Genomic DNA, 21,245 nt, shown 5'->3' on the forward strand with positions numbered 1-21,245 from the left:
CGGAAAGCAGTTGAGGATGCAAAAAATCGGCTTTCAATTATTCCGATTTGGGCGACCTCGGGAGAAGGACGCCCATCTCCCGATTTGTGTCAGAAGATGGGCGTCCTTCCCTTTCGAAAATAAGCTAGACAGACGTATTGAGGAGAAAATATTTAGGAAAAAAAATGTTCTTCTTGGTCTTATTTTGAGAGAGATACTTTAAGATCAAACAAAACACAATTTTCTATTTATTTATATTATACCTTTAGAAATGCTCTAGATTAGTGGTTCTCAAAGCTGATCTGTCAGAGACTACCAGACTGTCAGGTTTTCTGGATATCAACAATGAATAAGCAGAGACAAAAGAGAGGCCAGGATTCTAATAAACAAAGGAACATTGCCAGTAATTGGTCTAAGCTCAAGTTTTAGAAGCAATATCATTTTATTGAGTAATCAAGTTTAAGGTTAAAGAAAACATCTATTACATTATACATAGTGTCATTGGGAGTGGGCATCTTGGATATGAGAGCATGCCCCTGATTCAGCTGCATATCTAAACGTGGCTGCGTTGGGCAGTTCATCAATAAAGTGTACTTCCTCATATTGCTACGTGTTTCTGAGATCCAATTCCTGATGTTGTATCAACAATAAATATGCATTAGAGAAATTTGCATACAATAAGAGGAAGTACATGTAAACCTCTCATTGCACATATCCTGAAACTTCACTGGCTGATGGTCCCCCAGGACAGCTTTGAGGATCACTCTTCTAGAAGGTTATGTCTGCTGCTCAGGGAACATGCAGTTTCCAACACTTGCTTCTACCACCTCTAACACTGACATCTGGGTTGGATGAAAGTGAAAAACTCTCTTATAAACAAGTAAATCAAATTCAGGATTCTAGGTGGTTGAGGCTTGTTCAGGTCATCATAAGTACATAAGTATTGCCACAACGGGACAGACCAAAGGTCCATCAAGCCCAGCATCCTGTTTCCAACATTGGCCAGAGCCACACAACACTTATGCGGGCCCGGCTGAATATCAGCTGGGCCCACATAAGTTCTGGCATCCAGCCCGCCTACAATTATCCCCCGTTTTTTCAATGCCGATGCCCAGACATGGCCTGGCACTGAATATCGGGGGATAATTTAGCTGGTGATGATCAGCGTTTTAAAAAATGCTGACTGCTGCCGACGGTTGAATATTGAGGGGGGGGGGGGGGGGGGGTCTGTCAATATGACACCCTATATTATCACAGCATATTGTAAATGTCACTACATAGTGACCATACCAATGCAAATATGAAGTACATCAGTCAAATCTAATATTTGTGTGTGAAGTGTCCATAGTGTTAATATCACTCTAGTCAAATTATCAGACAATAGTCAATAGTTCCAAAATTTCAAAGTTCAAAATTCTTCAAAGCACATCCCTAAACAGAGCAGCAACACCGCACCAGTCTAAATGCATCTGTGCAAATATGTAATAGCACCACATATCTTATTAAAGTGTGCAGACACGCTGTACCGGGCTGAAAAAAGTTCAGCAAAACAGAGGGTGTTGATTAACAAACTGGACAAACTACCTTTATTATATGGAAAGTGAAAATGGTTGTGTGTGTGTGTGTGTGGGGGGGGGGGGGGGGGGGGGGATATCTATTTTGAGTAACCCTGAGGCTTTCCAAACCGGTACAGATTTGCTACTATTGATGGTAACAATTAGATTCTGAAAACAAGAACATAAGAATATAAGTTGTCAAGGTCCATTTAGCTCAGTATCCTGTTTCCAATAGAGGCCAGTCCAGGTCACATGCACCTGGTAGAGTCCACAAACGTAGCAAGATTCTAGGCTACTTAACCCCAGGGATAAAAAGTGGCTTTCCTCAGATCTACCTTAATAACGGTTTATGGACTTTTCCTCCAGGAATTTGTCCAAACCTTCTTTAAACCTGGCTACATTAACTGCCTTGATCATTTGCTCTGGCAATGAGTTCCAAAGCTTAACTGTAGGCTGAATGAAAAAAAAAACATCTCCTATGTGCCAGAGAATGTGGTAAAGGCGGTTAGCTTAGTGGAGTTTAAAAAAGGTTTGGACGGCTTCCTAAAGGAAAAGTCCATAGACCGTTATTAAATGGACTTGGGGAAAATCCACTATTTCTGGGATAAGCAATATTTATTTATTTGTTGCATTTGTACCACACATTTTCCCAACTATTTGCAGGCTCAATGTGGCTTACATAGTACCGTCAAAGGCGTTTGCCCAGTCGGTGGATAACAAATACAAAGTTGTATAATCAGGTATAAGTGGAGGGTCGGAATGGATGAAGATTGCGTGATGTCCTGTTCGATCATAGTCATGCTGTGTTGGTAGGTGAAGAGGGTTACGTGGGGTCGTTGGGGTAGGCCTTTTTGAAGAGGTAGGTTTTTAGTGATTTCCTGAAGTTCAAGCAGTCATGGAGCCCATTCCATAGTTGCGCGCTTATTGTCATGCACCCCTGAAATTCCGGATGAAATTTAAGTGCCCCAGGACAGATGTCAGTAGTCAGGCCAGTCCCTGAGTTGCACTTCAGAATCCCGGGGGTGCTGCAGAAAAAAACTAACCTCGTCTTCCACTCTCAGAGAGCGGAAGAGGAAAAAATAAACTAATTTTGGATTTCTTTCCCAATTTGTTCTGGTTGAGAAAACACACACTTCAAGATTTCTTTAACAAAAAATGTCAACCATTTTATTAAAACGATTTTGCTTTTTCTATCTAGTGTATGTAAGAAAACATTTCATCTTTCATATAACCAAAACCAATGCTTTATAACAGTAAACTCAATTAATAATTCTTGTTCTGTTTCTGTTACAGGTACTTCTCCCTCAACAAGAGGATCTATCAGATAAGTATTTCCAAATTTTAATTAGGCTAACATGTAATATCTACTTTTATTTCTTTACTCATCAATCACAAAGAATTGATACTTTGTGTCTAATTTTCTATTTCAGGTTTTCCACCCAGCACCTTTCCGGATCTCTAAGGTAAGTATATATATATTTTTTCTTTATCAATATCCTTGTTATCTTTTCTTTATTTAGGATTTCCCAAATGTCCCACACAGTCACTTAGCTTCAGAATCTTCTCTCGCTGAAATGCGATGCAGCCTTTCTTGCGGTGGGGCCCGTGATAGTTTTGATGAACCACAGATCTTCTCTCCGGAACTCTTCCACCTACACCTAATCTTAAGAAACTCAAAAGTAGGCAAAACCCTTTCTCCCTGACTGGCTGAAACAGTTTCTACTCTGGGGAAGATTTTTAATAAAGACTTTGGCCCAAGTAAACTACTAAAATAAAAAAAACAAAAATTCCCTTAGCTATTAAACCTACCTCTAATTAAACTTTTATTTACTCTACAATTAAAGAGTGTTAGACAGTATTTCACCTTCAACAGCACTCACACCACACCTCAGATATTCCCCAGTCACAACATTCCATCACTCTATTTCCTCTTCTTTCCCTTCCCAAATCACCCTTGACTAACTAACAGTAAATAGTTTTTTTTTTCTTTAAAATAAATTTTCACACACGGCCCCTTATTCAAACACCTGTTTACCTATACACTCCCACCAATGAACACTCCCCAACACCTTCCCTTATACCCAAATTCCTAACCCCTATATGAATTTATGTAATTTCCCCCCCAACACTATTCTTACAATATTACTACACTCCTATATTAATGCTCCCCCTAACTCTTTGTTTATTTTTTACTTTAATTAATTTCTTTTTTCATTCAAATCACCTCTTTTGCTCTGACCACACACAACACTTCCTTCCACCTTGACCGTCCAAACCACTCTGCCAACCGCCAGAGTCACCGTTACCTAGGAGACCAGCTCTGAGCTTGGGGTTCTAAACCCTACCAACCAATCCCAAGTCCTGCTCAACATTCCAAGCTCCTCTGCTGACAAGCGGAATGTTGAGCAGCACTGCTGAATCTCCATTTTAATTGAAAAATTCCCATAGGAATCAATAGGAAATTCTTCAATTAACCCTAAAACCCCTTAAACTTTTAAGAAATTTCCCCAAATTTCCCATGCTAATTAAACATTCCGTCCTCATTCAAACCATCTTTTTAAAATTTAAAAATCTCAAAATTTAACCCCCGCCTTACCACACCCTAACAAAAATCCCTGTAAAAATTCCCAAAAAATTTAAAATCCCTCTCAAAAATTCCAATAACTCCCCCCGGACACACTACGTCGAATTCAGCCCCCTAACTCTTAATTAACCCCTTCAAAACCACCTCCCACCAAAACACCCCCTCAAAATGTTAAAATCACAAAACTGACCCCCCAGAAAAATCCACAAAAAATTCCTGATCCCAAATATGAAAACCCCATCAAAATCTGATAAACCCCTGATTTTTTAAAAATAAAAAACCCCATTTCTACAATTTAAAAATAAACAACTTACAATTTTGGGTCACCAGACCCCTTACCTCAAAGTAGAATTTTCCCACACTCGAAGACCCCCATCCGTTCCTGTCTCGACGCCCTCCACACGAAATCGGAGTTAAAAATAAAAAACTACCGAAGCCGGCCCAAAATTTAGGCCCCGGCTTCGGCCTAGCCGCGAAAATGCGCGTCCGCGATTCGTGCATGAGGCGCGCCGCCTCATGCACACTCGCGCCGACGTCTCGCGGATCGCCAGCCATTTTCTAAAAAAAAAATGCTGGCCCCGCAGTGCTGCCTCATGCACCGCTTCTCTCCAGCCCCGAACATTGGCCCGCTGACCCTCCCGGACTTTCACGCGTCCCGACACGCGGCCCCAAAACAACGGCGCCACTCTTCACTCCCGGGACCCGTTCCAATCAGCCCCGGGAGCAACAGCGATGCCTCTCCTCCTTCTCTCCCGAGAATGGGACAACGGAAGTCCCCAAAAACTCTCGGGGAGCGCCACTCCTCCACCGCAGCGCTCCCAAAAATCGCTGCTGCCTCCTGCAGCACCTCTCTTCTCTGCCTCTCCCTACTGACTTCCCGGACCCAGGTAAGAATTTATAATTTATTTATTTATTTATTTTTTTCTCTCTTAACCCCTGGTTACATTATGTAGGAGAAGATGGCTTCTTAAGTTGTTTTGTATTTCAGTCCTTTGCAATTTGGGTATAAAATGTTTTGTACTTTTTTGGGTTCTTGCCAGGTATTTGTGATCTGGATTGGCCACTGTTGGAAACAGGATGCTGGGCTTGATGGACCTTTGGTCTTTCCCAGTATGGCAATACTTATGTACTTATGTGTTTTAAATATGTCACTGGAGTGTCCCTAATCTTTGTACTTTGGTAATGCTTTGCTACACCTGTCACTTCTTGGGCAGCTGAAGGCACCAAGGGCCAGGTTCAGTAAATGGCATCCCCAATTAGGTGCCGTTAAGATCTGCGCTTACCTAGTATTCTGGACAGGGTGGTCTGCACCAAACTCCCTTTATAGAATACTAACTTTGGACGCGAGCACTTATGCCTGCCAAAAGCTGGTATAAATCCTTGCGCCCAACTGACGGCAGTTAGGTGTGCAAATGCCGGTATTCTATAACATCGTGCCTAATCTCTGGAAATACCCGTGACCCGCCCATGCCCCCCTTTTGAGTTGCACACTATAAAATTTAAGCCCACATGTTACAGAATAGGGCATAAGGAGATCTGTGCATAACTCTTAATTATTGCCAGTTAAGTGCTTGTTAACTCTAATAACTGATTGTTGACATCTAATTGACAAATTTGGGCAACTTATACAGAATCCGGGATGAGTTTCTGTGTATCACAAAATACCCGAATCGAGAATAGAAATAAAGCAGGAAAAAGCAGAGAAGCAGCGACCAGCTCACCAACTGCAACCACAAACATTTATCTAGCCACCAGGTTATTTTTTGTTTTCTATTTCAAATCAGTAGATGGCCAAAATGAACTTTGACTGTCCCTTGGAGTTATGCCACTCTGATAACACAGTCTGCTTTAACCTGTGATTAAAAACAGCTTTAAAAGGAACACGTTTACTGCACAGCAAGGCACTGCTGCATCATTAGGTATTATCTGCTCTTACCAATAGCAAATATTTCAGTTCTCGAATACAGCAAACAAGAAAAAGCCATACTATAGAGGTTTACATTCCCTGGCGTCCTAATTAGCATACTAAGCTACCCTAACTACATTAGCACACTTCTCACTGAACAAGGCAGCATGTGAGCTGTGATTGTATCAGGCAGAGTGAAATAATACAAGTCTGTGGGAGGAAAAATAACCATGCAAATTAGATACCACAGAGTAATCATTGTCTGTTCCATAAAAGTCTGACAATTATTCAACATCATTAAAAAAAAAAAGCACTAAGCCAGGACAGGCAAAGTGCTTTATGATGCTGAAGATTTCTTGATGTTTTCTGACCGTAGAATCACTTACCAGTCGGGTATGACTTGGGAGCTAAGTACCATTTCCCCTAGGTGAAGGTGAACTTCTTAAAGAAATGAATACATTCTGCACTAGGGAAAATTAGCCAACAAAAATAGCTGCAAGTTGGACAATAGCAAATTGTAAAGATCCTCTCGGCTTTTACTAATGTAGGAATTTCTGGTACAGGATGTAGCGAGAGGAATGTATTAGTTTACTTGGCCCATCCCACAGGAAGGGTCTGAACTGTGAAAGCCTGTAAAGTGCAGAAAGAGTCACTAGGGAAACTCAGTTTCCTTATTCTCATGTGGGGAGAACTAGGACTGGTCCTTAAGGGCCAATATCAGGGCCGTGCCAACACGGTAAGCGAGGTAAGCATGGCAGGAGGGCACCATCCTCTGGGGGGCACCCCGCCGCACCATGCTTATCTCGCCCTCTTCTCCCCAGATCCTTTTCCTTTTTTTTTTTTGTTTAAATTTACCTCTGTCCGGCGGCGTAGCATCAGTGAGAAGGAGGCAGCGCTCCCCCACCCCGACGTGTCTATTAGTCTTCCCTTCGCTGTGTTCCGCCTTCTTCTGACGTCAGAAATGGTGTCAGAAGAAGGCGGGACACTTAGCGAAGGGAAGAAGACTAGTAGACACATCAGGGCGGGGGAGCGCCACCTCCTTCTCACTGACGCTACGCTGCCGCCGGACAGAGGTAAATTTAAACAAAAAAAAAAAAAGGAAAAGGATCTGGGGAGAAGAGGGTGGGCAGTGTAGCGATCGTTTTCGGGGGGGGGGGGGGGGGAGCGGCGCGGTGCCAACGGGGGGGGGGGGGGGCACCGGAGACCCTAGGCACCGGGGGGGGGGGGGCACCGGAGACCCTAGGCACGGCCCTGGCCAATATTATACCACTTTTATGGGCAGATCATTCAAAGTGGTTTATATCGTTAACAAAATACATTAAGAAAGTGCAGAAGAGAATACCAGACAGAAACTTACACTAATCTCATCCCATCCCTTAATTAAACCAAAAAAGGTGACATTAGCATTTATATATATAAACCACTTTGGTTGTACCCACAGGAAGGCGGTATATCAAATCCATGACCCTTTGAAAAGTATTTTTTTTAAAATCTGTCATAAAACAAGTTAATGTAGCTCCATCTTGCAGTTTACATAAGAACATAATGGTCCATGTTTTCCAAACAGTGGCCCATCCAAGGTCACATTACCTGGCAGAAACCCAACACTCCATACTACCAATCCCAGGGCAAGCAGTTGCCTCCCCATGTCTGTCTCAATAGCAGAATATGGACTTTTTCTCCAGGAATCTGTCCAAACCTTTTTTAACCCAGATACGCTAACTGCTGTTACTACATCCTCCGAAAAAGAGTTCCAGAGCTTAACTATTCGTTGAGTGAAAAAATATATCCATTTGTTTTAAAAGTATTTCCATGTAACTTCCTCGAATGTCCCCTAGTCTTTGTACTTTTGGAACGAGTAAAAAAAAAATTGATTTATTTCTACTCGTTATACACCACTCAGGTTTGGTAGTCAATTTGTTCCAACGACTCAGACCTATCATGCTGAAGGCCTTATTCCTGCATTTTAATTTTGGACAAAAGCTAAGGGCCATGTTTACAAAGGAGCGCTAGCGTTTTTAGCGTGCCCCAAAAATGTATAAGCCCATAATATTCCTATGGGCATCTACACGGTTAGCATGTGGTAAAACCTCTCGCGTACCTTTGTAAACAGAGTCCTAAATTTGGGGTTTCTAATAGTAATTGAGATGAAGATCTGAATGTAACGGCTGAGTCATATTAATGAATAACCCTCAGTAAATAGGTCAGTGTCTGCTAATATAATAGTTTAAAAACCAAAACTAACTCTAATTGGTTATCAATGAAGTTCTCTAAATCTAGGGCTAGCTCTATCCCACTTGCTCCTTCCCATAATTAACTTAGCAGCTGCATTCTCAATCATCTGCAGCTGTTTAAGCAGATTTCCAGCTATCCCTCATACATTACAGAGGTCTAATAGACTTAACAATAAAGCATATACAACTGCCTGCAAAGCTTGTATGTGTAAAAAAAGGTTGCAGATGCCCTTATCAATTTTAATTTCCAGAAGGACTTTTTTCTTTGAACATAAGGCATCTGCTTTGACCTACTCTACCTTTTTTTTTTAAGAATCACACCCAACACCTTAGCCTCATCTATCCAGGGTACTTCCTCATACACAATACACACAGTGGCATAGCTAGGGGGAACAGATTAAAAAAAAATGGCACCTATATCGTTTTGAACCAGCAGGGTCGGATATATATTTTTTTTAATGTGCGCTTTCTCCCCTCCCTTCCCACCATTCCACGGCACGCCTCTCTCGCCAAGCCCAATGCCACTCTCTGTTCTTCTTCTCCCCCCCACCCCCGGCCTCCCCGACTATCAAGGCTACTTTGTTTAGCAGCGGAAGCAGCCCCTGCAGCAATAATAAGCAGCCTGACTGAGAAGACCGGCTTCGGATCCTTCCTTCTCTGCTTGCGTGGCGTCACGTGACTCACGACTCCCACCCTCGCGCAAACAGGAAGTGTGTGTCCGAGCTAGAGCAGCGCGGGACACGGTAGAGGGAAGGATCGCTGCAGGGGCTGCAAATGAAGCAGGTTTGACGGTCCCGGGGGGGGAAGGGGAGGAAGGAAGGAAGAAACCGGTGCTGGACTCAGGAGGGAAGAGAGGGGGAAAAGAAACTGGTGCTGGACTTGAGGGGGGGGGGGACAAAGCGGTGCTGGACTGGGGGCGGAGAGACAGAGAGAGTATACTCGGGAGGGGAGAGGGGGAAAAGAAACCGGTGCTGGACTCGGGGGGGGGGGGGGGAGACAAAGCGGTACTGGACTGGGGGGGTGGAGAGAGAGAGTATACAGTGGTGTTGGACTTGGGAGAGGGGAGAGAGAGGGGAGGGGAAACAGAAAACGGTGTTGGACTCAGGGATGGGGGGGAGGGGTTGAAGGCAAGGAGGTTAGATAAAGCAGGTGATGGAGGCTATCAAGAATTTTGACCCAAAACAACAGTAAAATCTATAGAAAACAATAACAAGTAGATTATTAGAGATAAGGGACTACCTATGGGTGGGTCCACCTGTAAAAAGTCTAGAGGTGTTCTATTTGCATAGGCAGTGCCTTAAAAGGTGGAAGACAAAATTATTTATTTATTTTTTTACAGCTTTTCGGTTTATTTGAAAGCTTCCCATATGTAGATATAAATATCATGAAATAACAATTGAATATCACTAAAACAGCTTAAAAATTATTGTAGCTGGTAGAAACAGCAGTAATAAATTATTTGTTACATTTGTACCCCACATTTTCCCACCTATTTGCAAGCTCAATGTGGCTTACATAATACCGTGAGGCGGTATCTACCTCCGGTGATGAAACAAATCCAGAGTAAATGTTATAGTTAGTGAAATAAATATGTTACAAACACAGTAGGGAATCATAGAAAAGAGGGGTTATAATGAATTTTGTGCTCATTTTTCTACACTGTTCTATATAATACAGATGGCCAAATTTCAGTGAGGCTATCCTGTTTCCTGATGGGTTCATGTTAACTGCTGCAATCTGCCTTGGGAAGCCTGGTGTTATAAAGATGGAAAGCAGGAGTAGAGGAGGAAGATGGTGGAGGGAAAGTGAGTAAGAGAAGGGGAGAAATGCTGGACCCACAGATGCAGCTATACAAACCCTGATGGTTTGCTCCTTCCTGGATTGTGTACGCAGTAAACCACACTTAAGCAGGCTTTCACTTCTGGTGTGCAGTTTGCTGCATATACAAACTGGAAGACTCACGGCATTAGGGATTTGTGTAGCCATGTCTCCTGGCACAAGGAGGAGGAAAGGGGATAGGGAATTGCTGGACCATAGTGGTGGTAGAGGAGAGACAGGGGTTGGGGGACATTGAGATGCTGGGCTACAAAGGGTGTAAGGGGAGATATTGGCATGGTGGAACAATGTGGGGAGAGACCATGGCAGTTCTCAAGGAGAGATGAGTGAGAGGAGGATGGTAAGTACAGAGGGTAGAATTGTATAATGGGGAGTGGGTGAAAGAGAAGGGAATATGAAACCAGTTGAGGTAGAGGCGAGAGGAGAAGATGGAAAGTTGATAGGTACTGGTAAGTGAAATATAGGTGGAGGACTGAAGAGTGAGAAGATGAAATCTAGGGGGAGAGAGAAAACGTGTCACAGACAGATATAGTGAGGGAATAGAAGAGGAAAGTGGAGAAAGGACAAATGGACCACACCCACTGGAAAGAGAGCAGAAGACAGGAAAACAAAAGAAGAAACTGGGACCAACATGCTTGAAAAAAATAAAATACCCAGACAACAAAGGTAGAAAAAAGTGTTTTATTCTGAGTTTATTTGTTGGAATATGTTAGCTTTGGGAAATGTGCAACACGGATGTCTTTGTAATTTTTTTTTTCAGTACAAGAGGAAATACATTTGTGTTTTCATTTCTCCTATGTTGTGGAACATGCCTAGTTTGAATTCTTGGGGTTTACAATTCAGTTTTTATCTTTATATTTCTAATTTGTGATTCCTTGTTCTGTATTTGGTGTGTGACATTCTGTGAGCAAGTAATTTCTGCGTACAACTCTGTAGCAGTCCCACTTTTTCTGTTTTACCAGTAGTAGTTGTATTGGTGTTCTAGGGCCCCATAAAATATTTGTAGTGCTGCATGTTAAGTAGGATTCTTGTTTAAATCAGTATTACCGGTCTATTGCAGATTTGCTTCATGTATGCCGAGTTAGGATTTTTTTTCAAGTTTTGTGTTATTTCACAATGTGCCTGGTAGTGGATTTATTTCACTATTATTGAGATGATATGAGAGTCGTAATTTTTTTTTTTTTTACATTTTTGTATGGTAACTTCCATGGAGAAAATGTGCTAGTTATGATCTACATCTGTTGTTGTAGAGGAGATAAGGTTTTTGTGGATGCAGATCATGTTTACATTTAACATGTAAGAACTGATATACTGTTTCAGACCAAGGTCCATGGGGATTATGTGTGCAGGGTGTAATAGATGCAAGCATCATCCATTATGTGTGTCCTGACTGAAAAAAACTTGAGAACCACTGGCCTAGGCATCACTACGGGGTCACATGGGGAGCTGTACAACACTTGATCCAGCATTTCTCCCTCTTTCCCCTGTCCTGCGTAGTCCGATATCTCTCTTGGCGGACCTCCAGTGTTTCTATGCCTGCTGGCAGCATCGACAAGTAAAGCAAACTGCCTCTGGCTGGCCCCACAAATGCTCCCTGTCTTTTTGCAGGGTTTTGTGTTATTTCATAAACTGTTTGGCTCTATTTGAAAGTAGGCTCTGGGGCAAGGGCTGCCTTTGGTGGCCCTTGTCACCAAAAATAAAAATGCTCAGGACTAATGGACTCTTCATCCTGTAGAGTGACCACACAAACAAAAGCCCATCTGATTTAAACAAAGTGTCTACCAGTGGAAGGAGTATTCTGAGGTGATGGTCACAATTTGAATAATTTTACTTGCAGTTAAGACAGGCTGCCTGCTCTGACTGATCCCAGGACCTCTGCTACCTCCCGCCTCTTGATGTAACTTCCAGTTTCCTTGTAGGTGGGATGTAGCAGAGGCTGCCTGTATTAATTACTGCCGGCCACAGTCACTGTACCTGAGTAACAATACTGGCACTGTCGCCTGTCCGACACTGACCAGCGCTTAATTTACAAAAGTCTGCTCCCCCTCGCATGAAAACCTGGCTACGCCTCTGAATACACACCCCCTCCCCTCCAACTTCTTCCTTAGAAATATTTCCTAAAACTAAACAAGTAGTTTTTGACACATTTAATTTCAGCTTTCAACTGACTAGAACATGACTGCTGTGCTCCACAAAAGAAAAAACTGCTGGCTCTCTGTGCTTATGTCAGGCAGGAAAGCACCCGCTCATATGCAGTGCAACGCTGCCAAAAGCTTCAACAAATATTCAGAACATGTACTGAGGGGGAAAGGGGGCAGCCCTGCCACGTGCCTCTAGAAACAGAGAAGGCCCCAAACAACAACCCATTCACATACACACTCTCCTTCGGCTGTGAATATAAGCAGCCTTCGGCACTGGGTATTAGTCAGCAGCTGTAGAAGGGTATCGTTTGTTAGGGCTGGAGATTAAAATATCGTTATATGCTAATGATTTGTTAGTATATCTTACAGTGGCATCTATTCCCTCCTTGTTGACAATTATAGATCGGTTTGGCAAATTTGCAGGTTAAAGGGCGAGTTGGGATAAAACAGAGTGTTTCTCCTCATCAAACTTAGGGGCCCTTTTACAAAGCGGCAGTAAGCCCAACGCGGGTTTACCACACGCTAATCTGGAGCTACTGCTGGCCCAATGCGGGCGCTAGCAGTAGTTCCAGCCCCAGCATGCGCCATTTCCCGCGCTATGGAAAATCGTCCCGTATTTTTTAGCGTGGCACTAACCTGGTGGTAATCGGGAAGCTCTGCCCATTTACCCAGTTACCGCCAGGTTAGACTGGGAGCCCTTAACGCCACTGAACAGAAAATGCAGTGGAACTATTGTCCTTAATATGGTAAATCTATACAAAACAAGTAGTTGACACTAGGAAAAATGGCTAATCGACTTGAATGTATTTTTTTTAAAGAGGAGAGAGTCCTTCAGAAACCTGTCGGACGTTCAGTCCTAGGTTTACAACGGGTAACGTGAGAGCCGTTGATAAGTTTCTATCATGGGGATTTATATGCTCTCCTTATTTTTTGATTTTCTGAGTGCTCAATGCTATACTTCAAAATCATTTAAATTTGACTTGAATCTAGATAGACAGGCTTAAAAGAAAACACCAATTATATATTGAGCAACACATAGCTTAAGCATTGAGCACTGAACGTCCGACAGGTTTCTGAGGGATCCTCTCCTCTTAAAAAAAAATACATTCAAGTCGATTAGCCATTTTTCCTAGTGTCAACTACTTGTTTTGTATAGCCCTTAACGCCACCTCAGTGGGTGGTACTAATTGCTCCCCTGACATGGCCATGCACTAAGAGAAATCTTACCGCATGGGCATGGTTATTTTCAGCCCTTTTTACCCACTGCGGTAAAAAGGGCCACAGCACACAGCAAAAATGACCCCCGCTGCTAGCAAAGGGCCCTTTTTACCACAGCTTGGTAAAAAGACCCCTTAATTTCTAAAATTGATATTGCGCAGTATCCATTTCAAAGGAAGCCATTTTGTTTTAAATAACCAGGAATCTGGTATGGCAACACTGTTCCTAGCCAGATCCAAAAGTCTCTATTCTATCCTCATCCTTCTCGATCTATCTGCTACTTTTGACACTGTTGATCACAGCCTACTCCTTGATACGTTGTCCTCACTTGGATTTCAGGGCTCTGTTCTTTCCTGGTTTTCTTCTTATCTCCCCCAGCGTACCTTTAGTGTATACTCTAGTGGATCCTCTTCTACTTCTATCCCACTGTCAGTTGGTGTACCTCAGGGATGTGTCCTGGGACCTCTTCTCTTCTCCATCTATACTTCTTCCCTTGGTACTCTGATCTCATCCCATGGTTTTCAGTATCATCTTTATGTTGATGACTCCCAGATCTACCTCTCGACACCAGAAATCACAGCCGAAACCCAGGCCAAAGTATCAGTCTGCCTGTCTGACATTGCTGCCTGGATGTCTCAGCGCCATCTGAAACTAAACATGACCAAGACTGAGCTTCTTATCTTTCCCCCTAAACCAACCTCTCCTCCTCCCCCATTCTCTATTTCTGTGGATAACACTCTCATCCTTCCTGTCTCATCAGCTCGTAACCTTGGGGTCATCTTCGACTCCTCCCTCTCCTTCTCTGCACATATTCAGCAGACTGCTAAAACCTGTCATTTCTTTCTGTATATCACCAAAATTCGCCCTTTCCTTTCTGAGCACAGTACCAGAATCCTCATCCACACTCTTATCACCTCTCATTTAGACTATTGCAACTTGCTTCTCACAGGTCTCCCACTTAGCCATCTCTCTCCTCTTCAATCTGTTCAAAATTCTGCTGCACGACTAATATTCCGCCAGTGTCGTTATGCTTATATTAGCCCTCTCCTCAAGTCACTTCACTGGCTTCCTATCTGTTTCCGCATACAGTTCAAACTCCTCTTAATGACTTATAAGTGCATTCACTCTGCAGCTCCTCAGTACCTCTCCACTCTCATCTCTCCCTACATTCCTCCCTGGGAACTCCGTTCACTGGGTAAATCTCTCTTATCTGCACCCTTCTCCTCTACCGCTAACTCCAGACTCTACTCCTTTTATCTTGCTGCACCATATGCCTGGAATAGACTTCCTGAGCCGGTACGTCAAGCTCCATCTCTGGCTGTCTTCAAATCTAAGCTAAAAGCCCACCTTTTTGATGCTGCTTTTAACTCGTAACCCTTATTCACTTGTTCAGAACCCTTATTTTATCATCCTCACCTTAATATTCCCATATCTCTTGTTTGTCCTAATTAGATTGTAAGCTCTGTCGAGCAGGGACTGTCTATTCATGTTCAAGTGTACAGCGCTGCGTACGTCTAGTAGCGCTATAGAAATGATAAGTAGTAGTAGTAGTATTACAGACTTGATAACTTCATTGAAAGGTTTGGTAGGGTATACTCTCCATTGAATTTGTCTTTGGGGGGTACAATGGAGACTATTAAGATGGTGTTAATGCCAAAAATTAATTATTTTTTAAGTTTGTTGCCATTACTTTTCCTGGCAGTTTTTTTTTTTTTTACAAGATTCTGGAAAGCATTGTACCTAAAATTCTCTGGCTAAATCATCCTCCAAGGATTGCATTGAGGAATTTGCAGCTAGTTAGGTAATTGGGGGGGGGGGGGGGGGGTTACCTAATTTTGAACATTATCATTATACCTTCAAGCTACGCAGGAAGGCTATTGGTTTCTAGAGCACTGTTTGCAGAATAAGCCAATTTGGCTAATGGTAGAAGAGTCTATGGTGTCACCCATTCCTTTGCGCTATCTGGCAGGGATGTGCGATTTCTTGTTAGAATGGTTACTATAATTGCTTTCCAGAGGCTTGAGGAGCTGGGGGGGAGAATGCTGATGGGAATTCTACTTTGGTTATTTGCAATAATCCAAAGATAAAGATAGCCTGGCAGAGGGAGCAGAGGCAGCTTGTTACATGATGGGGATTTTAAAACCTTTCAAATGCTGCAGGAGGAGTTTGGTGTGCCAGACTCGCAATATTTTGCCTGCTTGCAGTTGCAAAATGCATTTCGTGCCTCCAAGCTGGATTTGACAAAGGTCGCCAATTCACAGTGGCTTCCACCTTTATTTGGAGAACTTATGAAATCAACTGGTGCAGCATCTGCAATTTATAAATGGATACAGTATATGACCAAGAATGTTTGTACTGAGACGCAGCAAGTCAGCCTAACAGAAGCTCTGTGGCAGTCCTTTTGGTTGTATAGTGGATGCTCGACTTTTTCAGCATCAATTACAGTCATTTTTTTTCCTTTTTCATCATTCTCTGTGGATGCCCATTAAAACAAAAAATAAAAAATGTAGAAAGAAAACCTAATTGGTCTCGTAAGGGGTCAGTTGGAACTTTGACTCATTTGATATATGAGTGTCCAAATTTGCAAGTCTATTGGAAGGATGTGTGGCAAAGGATATCAACTATTTTGGGAATAGACATTAAATTTGTCACTGAAGATCATTCTTTGGAAGTCTTACTTCTTTCAGCTACCATTCCACAGTCTACAAAGTGTCTATCTGGTTTTTTAATTACAGAGGCACTAAAAGTTATTGTAAATCATCGACAGGATATTAGTGATGTGCATGTTCTATGGTGGCAATAGATCTATTTATTTTTGAAAACATGAGAAGATGTTAGAGGAATGGGGCTTATTGGTACCTAAATTAAGAAGCAAGTGCGAGTTGTTGGATTATTATATGTTGACTGAAGCTTGAGAGGTTTTATAGTTTTTCCTTATTGTGAATTGTTAATGATATTGTTTTGTAAATTTTATTCCGTTGGTTTTGTAATTTAGCTTTTGCATTAAATAATAAAAATATTCAAACAGCAAAAAAAAAAAAACCCCAAACATTTACTGAAGATTGAAAATATTCTGAAATAATCTACTGCAGCTACTTCAAACTTTTCAAAACAATTGGCAACCAAGATGGAAGAACAAGAAAAAAGACTGGAAGTGATTGAATGTTTGGACCATCTTCAAACCAGCTCTATTAAATCTCAAGATGCTGGAGTTGCTTTCATTAAAGATAATTTATCTTTACATTTCAAAATGGAAGTGATGGAAAATATGTTTAGAAATAAGAACATCAGACTTCTGAATTTTCCATATACAAGATTTTTATCTGTCATGAAATTCTGGCGGATATATTTGAAGGGTGTACTAAAGATTGTATCCCTTGAGAAGACAGCTATTAGTAAAATATCAATAAGATTCCTGTTGACTGCTATATCCCCAAAATTACATAATAATAATAAACGCTTCCTATGGTACTTGCAACTGAAGATTAATTCAATATACACTGTTCACAAGTATAATTCTCTCAAAGATTTTATTGTTTACGGAGGAAAACTCTGTTAGTGTCTGTTTAAAAACAGGCGCCATTTTGAATTATTCAGAGTCCAGCAGAAATAATCAGACGGACTCCAAAAAAGGTAGGCTCTTTCATTGTCTTCTTTGTGCAGAAAAACTCGATAGCATTTTTCCTGGTCCTCTCTCGGAATGTACAATTATACTTTATTTTAGGACACATGCAGTAGCCGAGGGTTCAGCTCCTTAAGAAGCAGCAGTGAAACAGGGGCTCTCTGTTGAGAGTACCCTACCGACACAGCTAAAGCCCAGATAAGTGCACTTTCTATTCAAAAAGTCTGAGTAATAATACAGCTTTTTTTGACTTGTGAGGAGCTCACAGCATGTTCAGTAACAGCAGAAACCTAGTCTGCATTTGGATATGAGGCAACCTGCCATTCCACAAAACACATTTGAATAGCGTGAAGGCAGAACATCTGAAGTCTTTTCCTCCATAAACAATAAAAATCTTTGACAGAATTATACTTGTGATCAATGTATAAAAATAATAAAACAAATACAATCTATTAAAACAAAATCACAAAACCTAAAATATGCTTAGAAATCACAATTTACCAAACAAGAAAGTTTTTAATTTTCTATGAAATACATAATAAATCATCTCAATCATAATAAAAGAAGGAAAGGAGTTCCAGAAAGGTATCAACAGGGACGAGAACATAGCATTGGCCATCTTCCAAAAACGTGTATACCTTTAAAACAAAAAGACCGAAGCATGAATGAACTATATACATATAAAGAAAATAGGGACAGTGGGGAACGAATGAATTTACCGTATTTTTCGGACTATAAGACACACCGGACCATAAGACGCACCTAGGTTTTCCTCCCAAATTTAGAGGAAAAAAAAGTGCATTTTATAGTCGGAAAAATCAATATATATAAAAGGCGAGTGTCGTACTCACTCGCAAATGCACAGTAGAGACCTTCTCTGCCCCGCCCCCGCGTCAATACGTGATGACGGGGGCGGAACAGAGAGGGTCTGTACTGCGCATTTGCGAGGGAGGGACACCGCTGTCGCTAACGCTCCCCCACCTGGAGTCGCCGCAGCCACCCACCCTCCACCCGGTCGGGCCCTCGCTCCGCTACTGAAACAGCGAGGGTCCGGGAACGCAGCACTGAGCTCTGCTGAGCTGCCGTCGGCCTTCCTTCTTCTTCTCTGCCTGTGTCCCACCCTCGACGACGTTATGTCACACGAGGGCGGGACAAGCAGAGAAGAAGGAACTTGGAAGGCCGACGTTGGCTGCTCAGCAGAGCTCAGTGCTGCGTTCCCGGACCCTCGCTGTTTCAGTAGCGGAGCGAGGGCCCGACCGGGTGGAGGGTGGATGGCGACGGCTCCGGGGGGGGGGGGGGGGGCAATTCAGAGGGGGAGGGGCAGCAGCGAACTCGGCGGCACGGGGGGGGGGGGCCTTTCAACCCCCCCTTCCTATAATAGCCCGTTTTTACGGGCTCAAAGGCTAGTCAAACATATAAAGGACGAGTGACCGTACTCACTCGCAAATGCGCAGTCGAGACTTCCCTCTCTGCCCCGCCCCCGCTTCAATACGTGATGATGGGGGCGGGACAGAGAGGGAAGTCTCTACTGGCATGCTGCAGACGTCGGAACCGCTCCCCCTCCCCCATCCCCCGGAGTCGCCGCCGCCCCTCCATCTGGCCCGAGCACTGTGAACTTACATCAGCACGCAGCAGCAGGCACATCAGCAAAGCTGCCGTCGGGCTTCCTTCTCTGCCTTTGTCCCGCCCTCGCCAACGTTACGTCACACGAGGGCAGGACACAGGCAGAGAAGGAAGCCCGCCCCGACGGCAGCTTTGCTGATGTGCCTGCTGCTGCGTGCTGATGTAAGTTTACAGTGCTGCTCGGGCCGGGTGGAGGGGCGGCAGCAGCGACTCCGGGGGGGGGGGGGGGGGGGGCTCGGAACCCCCCCCCTTCCAAAAGTAGCCCGTTTTCACGGGCTCAACGGCTAGTAGTTACAGGCCCCCCTCTCTGTTCCAGGCACCCCCTTCCTCTCTCCGTTACAGGCACCCTCCCCTCCCTCCGTTACAGGCACACCTCCCTCTCTCCCTCCGTCGGAATTTTAAAACTCCTCACCTCGTCGGTGTGACTCGCGGTAGCAGCAGCGCTTCAGCGTGCATGCTGCTCGGCGATCTTCACTCAGCCTTCTCTCTCTCAGCTCTCTGGTCCCGCCCTTAGCTGAGAGAGAGAAGGCTGAATGAAGATCGCCGAGCAACATGCACGCTGAAGCGCTGCTGCTATCGCGAGTCACACCGACGAGGTGAGGAGTTTTAAAATTCCGAGGAGGGAGAGAGGGGGGTGTGCCTGTAACGGAAGGAGGGAGGGAGGGAGCCTGTAACAGAGGGAGGGAGGATGCCTGTAACGGAGGGAGGGAGGATGCCTGTAACGGAGGGAGGGAGGTGCCTGTAATGGGGGTTGCTACATTCGGACTTTAAGACGCACCAACATTTTCCTCCCAAATTTGGGAGGAAAAAAGTGCGTCTTATAGTCCGAAAATAGTTCTGAAGCAACTCCATGACAATGGTCAAAGCTTTTCTTTTTAAAAATTATTTCCAGTTTAAAGATAGTGTTTTCTGTGGCCAAAAAGTTATGATGTTTCCGGTTGTGGATAAGGCCACTCAAGTCGTGGAAGAAAGCTTTTTTACAGCTCAAGCCCCAAGTAATTTCTATGGGTGCTTCTTTTTTCTATGCTTCCTCTGCAATGTGTCATCTATTTTTTTTTTTTGCTACATTTGTACCCTGCGCTTTCCCACTCATGGCAGGCTCAATGCGGCTTACATGGGGCAATGGAGGGTTAAGTGACTTGCCCAGAGTCACAAGGAGCTGCCTGTGCCTGAAGTGGGAATCAAACCCAGTTCCCCAGGACCAAAGTCCACCACCCTAACCACTAGGCCACTCCTCCACTGTTGCTACTATTTGAGATTCTACATGGAATGTTGCTATTCCACTAGCAACGTTCCATGTAGAAGTCGGCCCTTGCAGATCAGCAATGTGGCTGCACAGGCTTCTGTTTCTCTGAGTCTGGTGCAGGACGTCCGACTCACAGAAGCAGAAGCCTGCGCAGCCTTCTACATGGAATGTTGCTAGTGGAATAGCAACAATCCGTGTAGAATCTCCAATAGTAGCAACAGAATCTCAATAGTAGCAACATTCCATGTAGAATCTCCAACAGTAGCAACATTCCATGTAGAATCTCCAATAGTATCTTATTTTATTTTTGTTACATTTGTACCCCATGCTTTCCCACTCATGGCAGGCTCAATGCGGCTTACATGGAGCAATGGAGGGTTAAGTGACTTGCCCAGAGTCACAAGGAGCTGCCTGTGCCTGAAGTGGGAATTGAACCCAGTTCCCCAGGCCCACCACCCTAACCACTAGGCCACTCCTCCACTACCAGAAGTATAGATATATCTTTTTAGACCCAATATAGTTGTGTTCCTTCATTTCTGAAAAGACTTCTACAAACGAGGTTTCCTCAGATAATAAGTCTTCTATCTGTTATTTAGGGTTAAAGTAGATTATGAATGGTGTTTGTAAAGTTCAATTGAATTAACACTTGATTTTTCTTCACTAGTTTGTGCTTCATTTCTTTTCGGCTCTCCCCTCTATTTGTGGGCTGCAGAAGATCTCTGTTGACTAGATTTATACATAAGTACATAACTAATGCCACACTGGGAAAAGATCAAGGGTCCATTGAGCCCAGCATCCTGTCCACGACAGCGGCCAATCCAGGCCAAGGGCACCTGGCAAGCTTCCCAAACGTACAAACATTCTATACAATCAAGCCATTGTGACATCACTAATGAGGTTGGCTCTTATTGGTGGAATGAGCCACTATGACATCACAATAGGTTAAATCACTGCTCTATGTAATAAAAGTGAGCCAAGTAGAGGACATAAGTACATAAGTAATGCCACACTGGGAAAAGACCAAGGGTCCATCAAGCCCAGCATCCTGTCCACGACAGCGGCCAATCCAGGCCAAGGGCACCTGGCAAGCTTCCCAAACGTACAAACATTCTATACATGTTATTCCCAGAATTGTGGATTTTTCCCCAAGCCCATTTAGTAGTGGTTTATGGACTTGTCCTTTAGGAAACCGTCTAACCCCTTTTTAAACTCTGCCAAGCTAACCGCCTTATGAAAAAGTTTCTTTGGGATATATTATGTGAAAGAGATTCTCTTTTCTTAATTCTTTTGTTTGAATCTG

The 21,245-nt window shown here is 43.4% G+C and overlaps 1 protein-coding gene across 1 annotated transcript in view; it reads right to left on the reverse strand.

Annotated features, from left to right (window-relative positions):
* TDP1 (tyrosyl-DNA phosphodiesterase 1) overlaps positions 1-21,245 on the reverse strand; it is a 179,561-nt gene that overhangs the window by 13,739 nt on the left and 144,577 nt on the right. The window lies entirely within an intron of this gene.

The sequence above is a fragment of the Microcaecilia unicolor genome, chromosome 9, assembly GCF_901765095.1.
Source record: "Microcaecilia unicolor chromosome 9, aMicUni1.1, whole genome shotgun sequence".
NCBI lineage: Eukaryota > Metazoa > Chordata > Amphibia > Gymnophiona > Siphonopidae > Microcaecilia > Microcaecilia unicolor.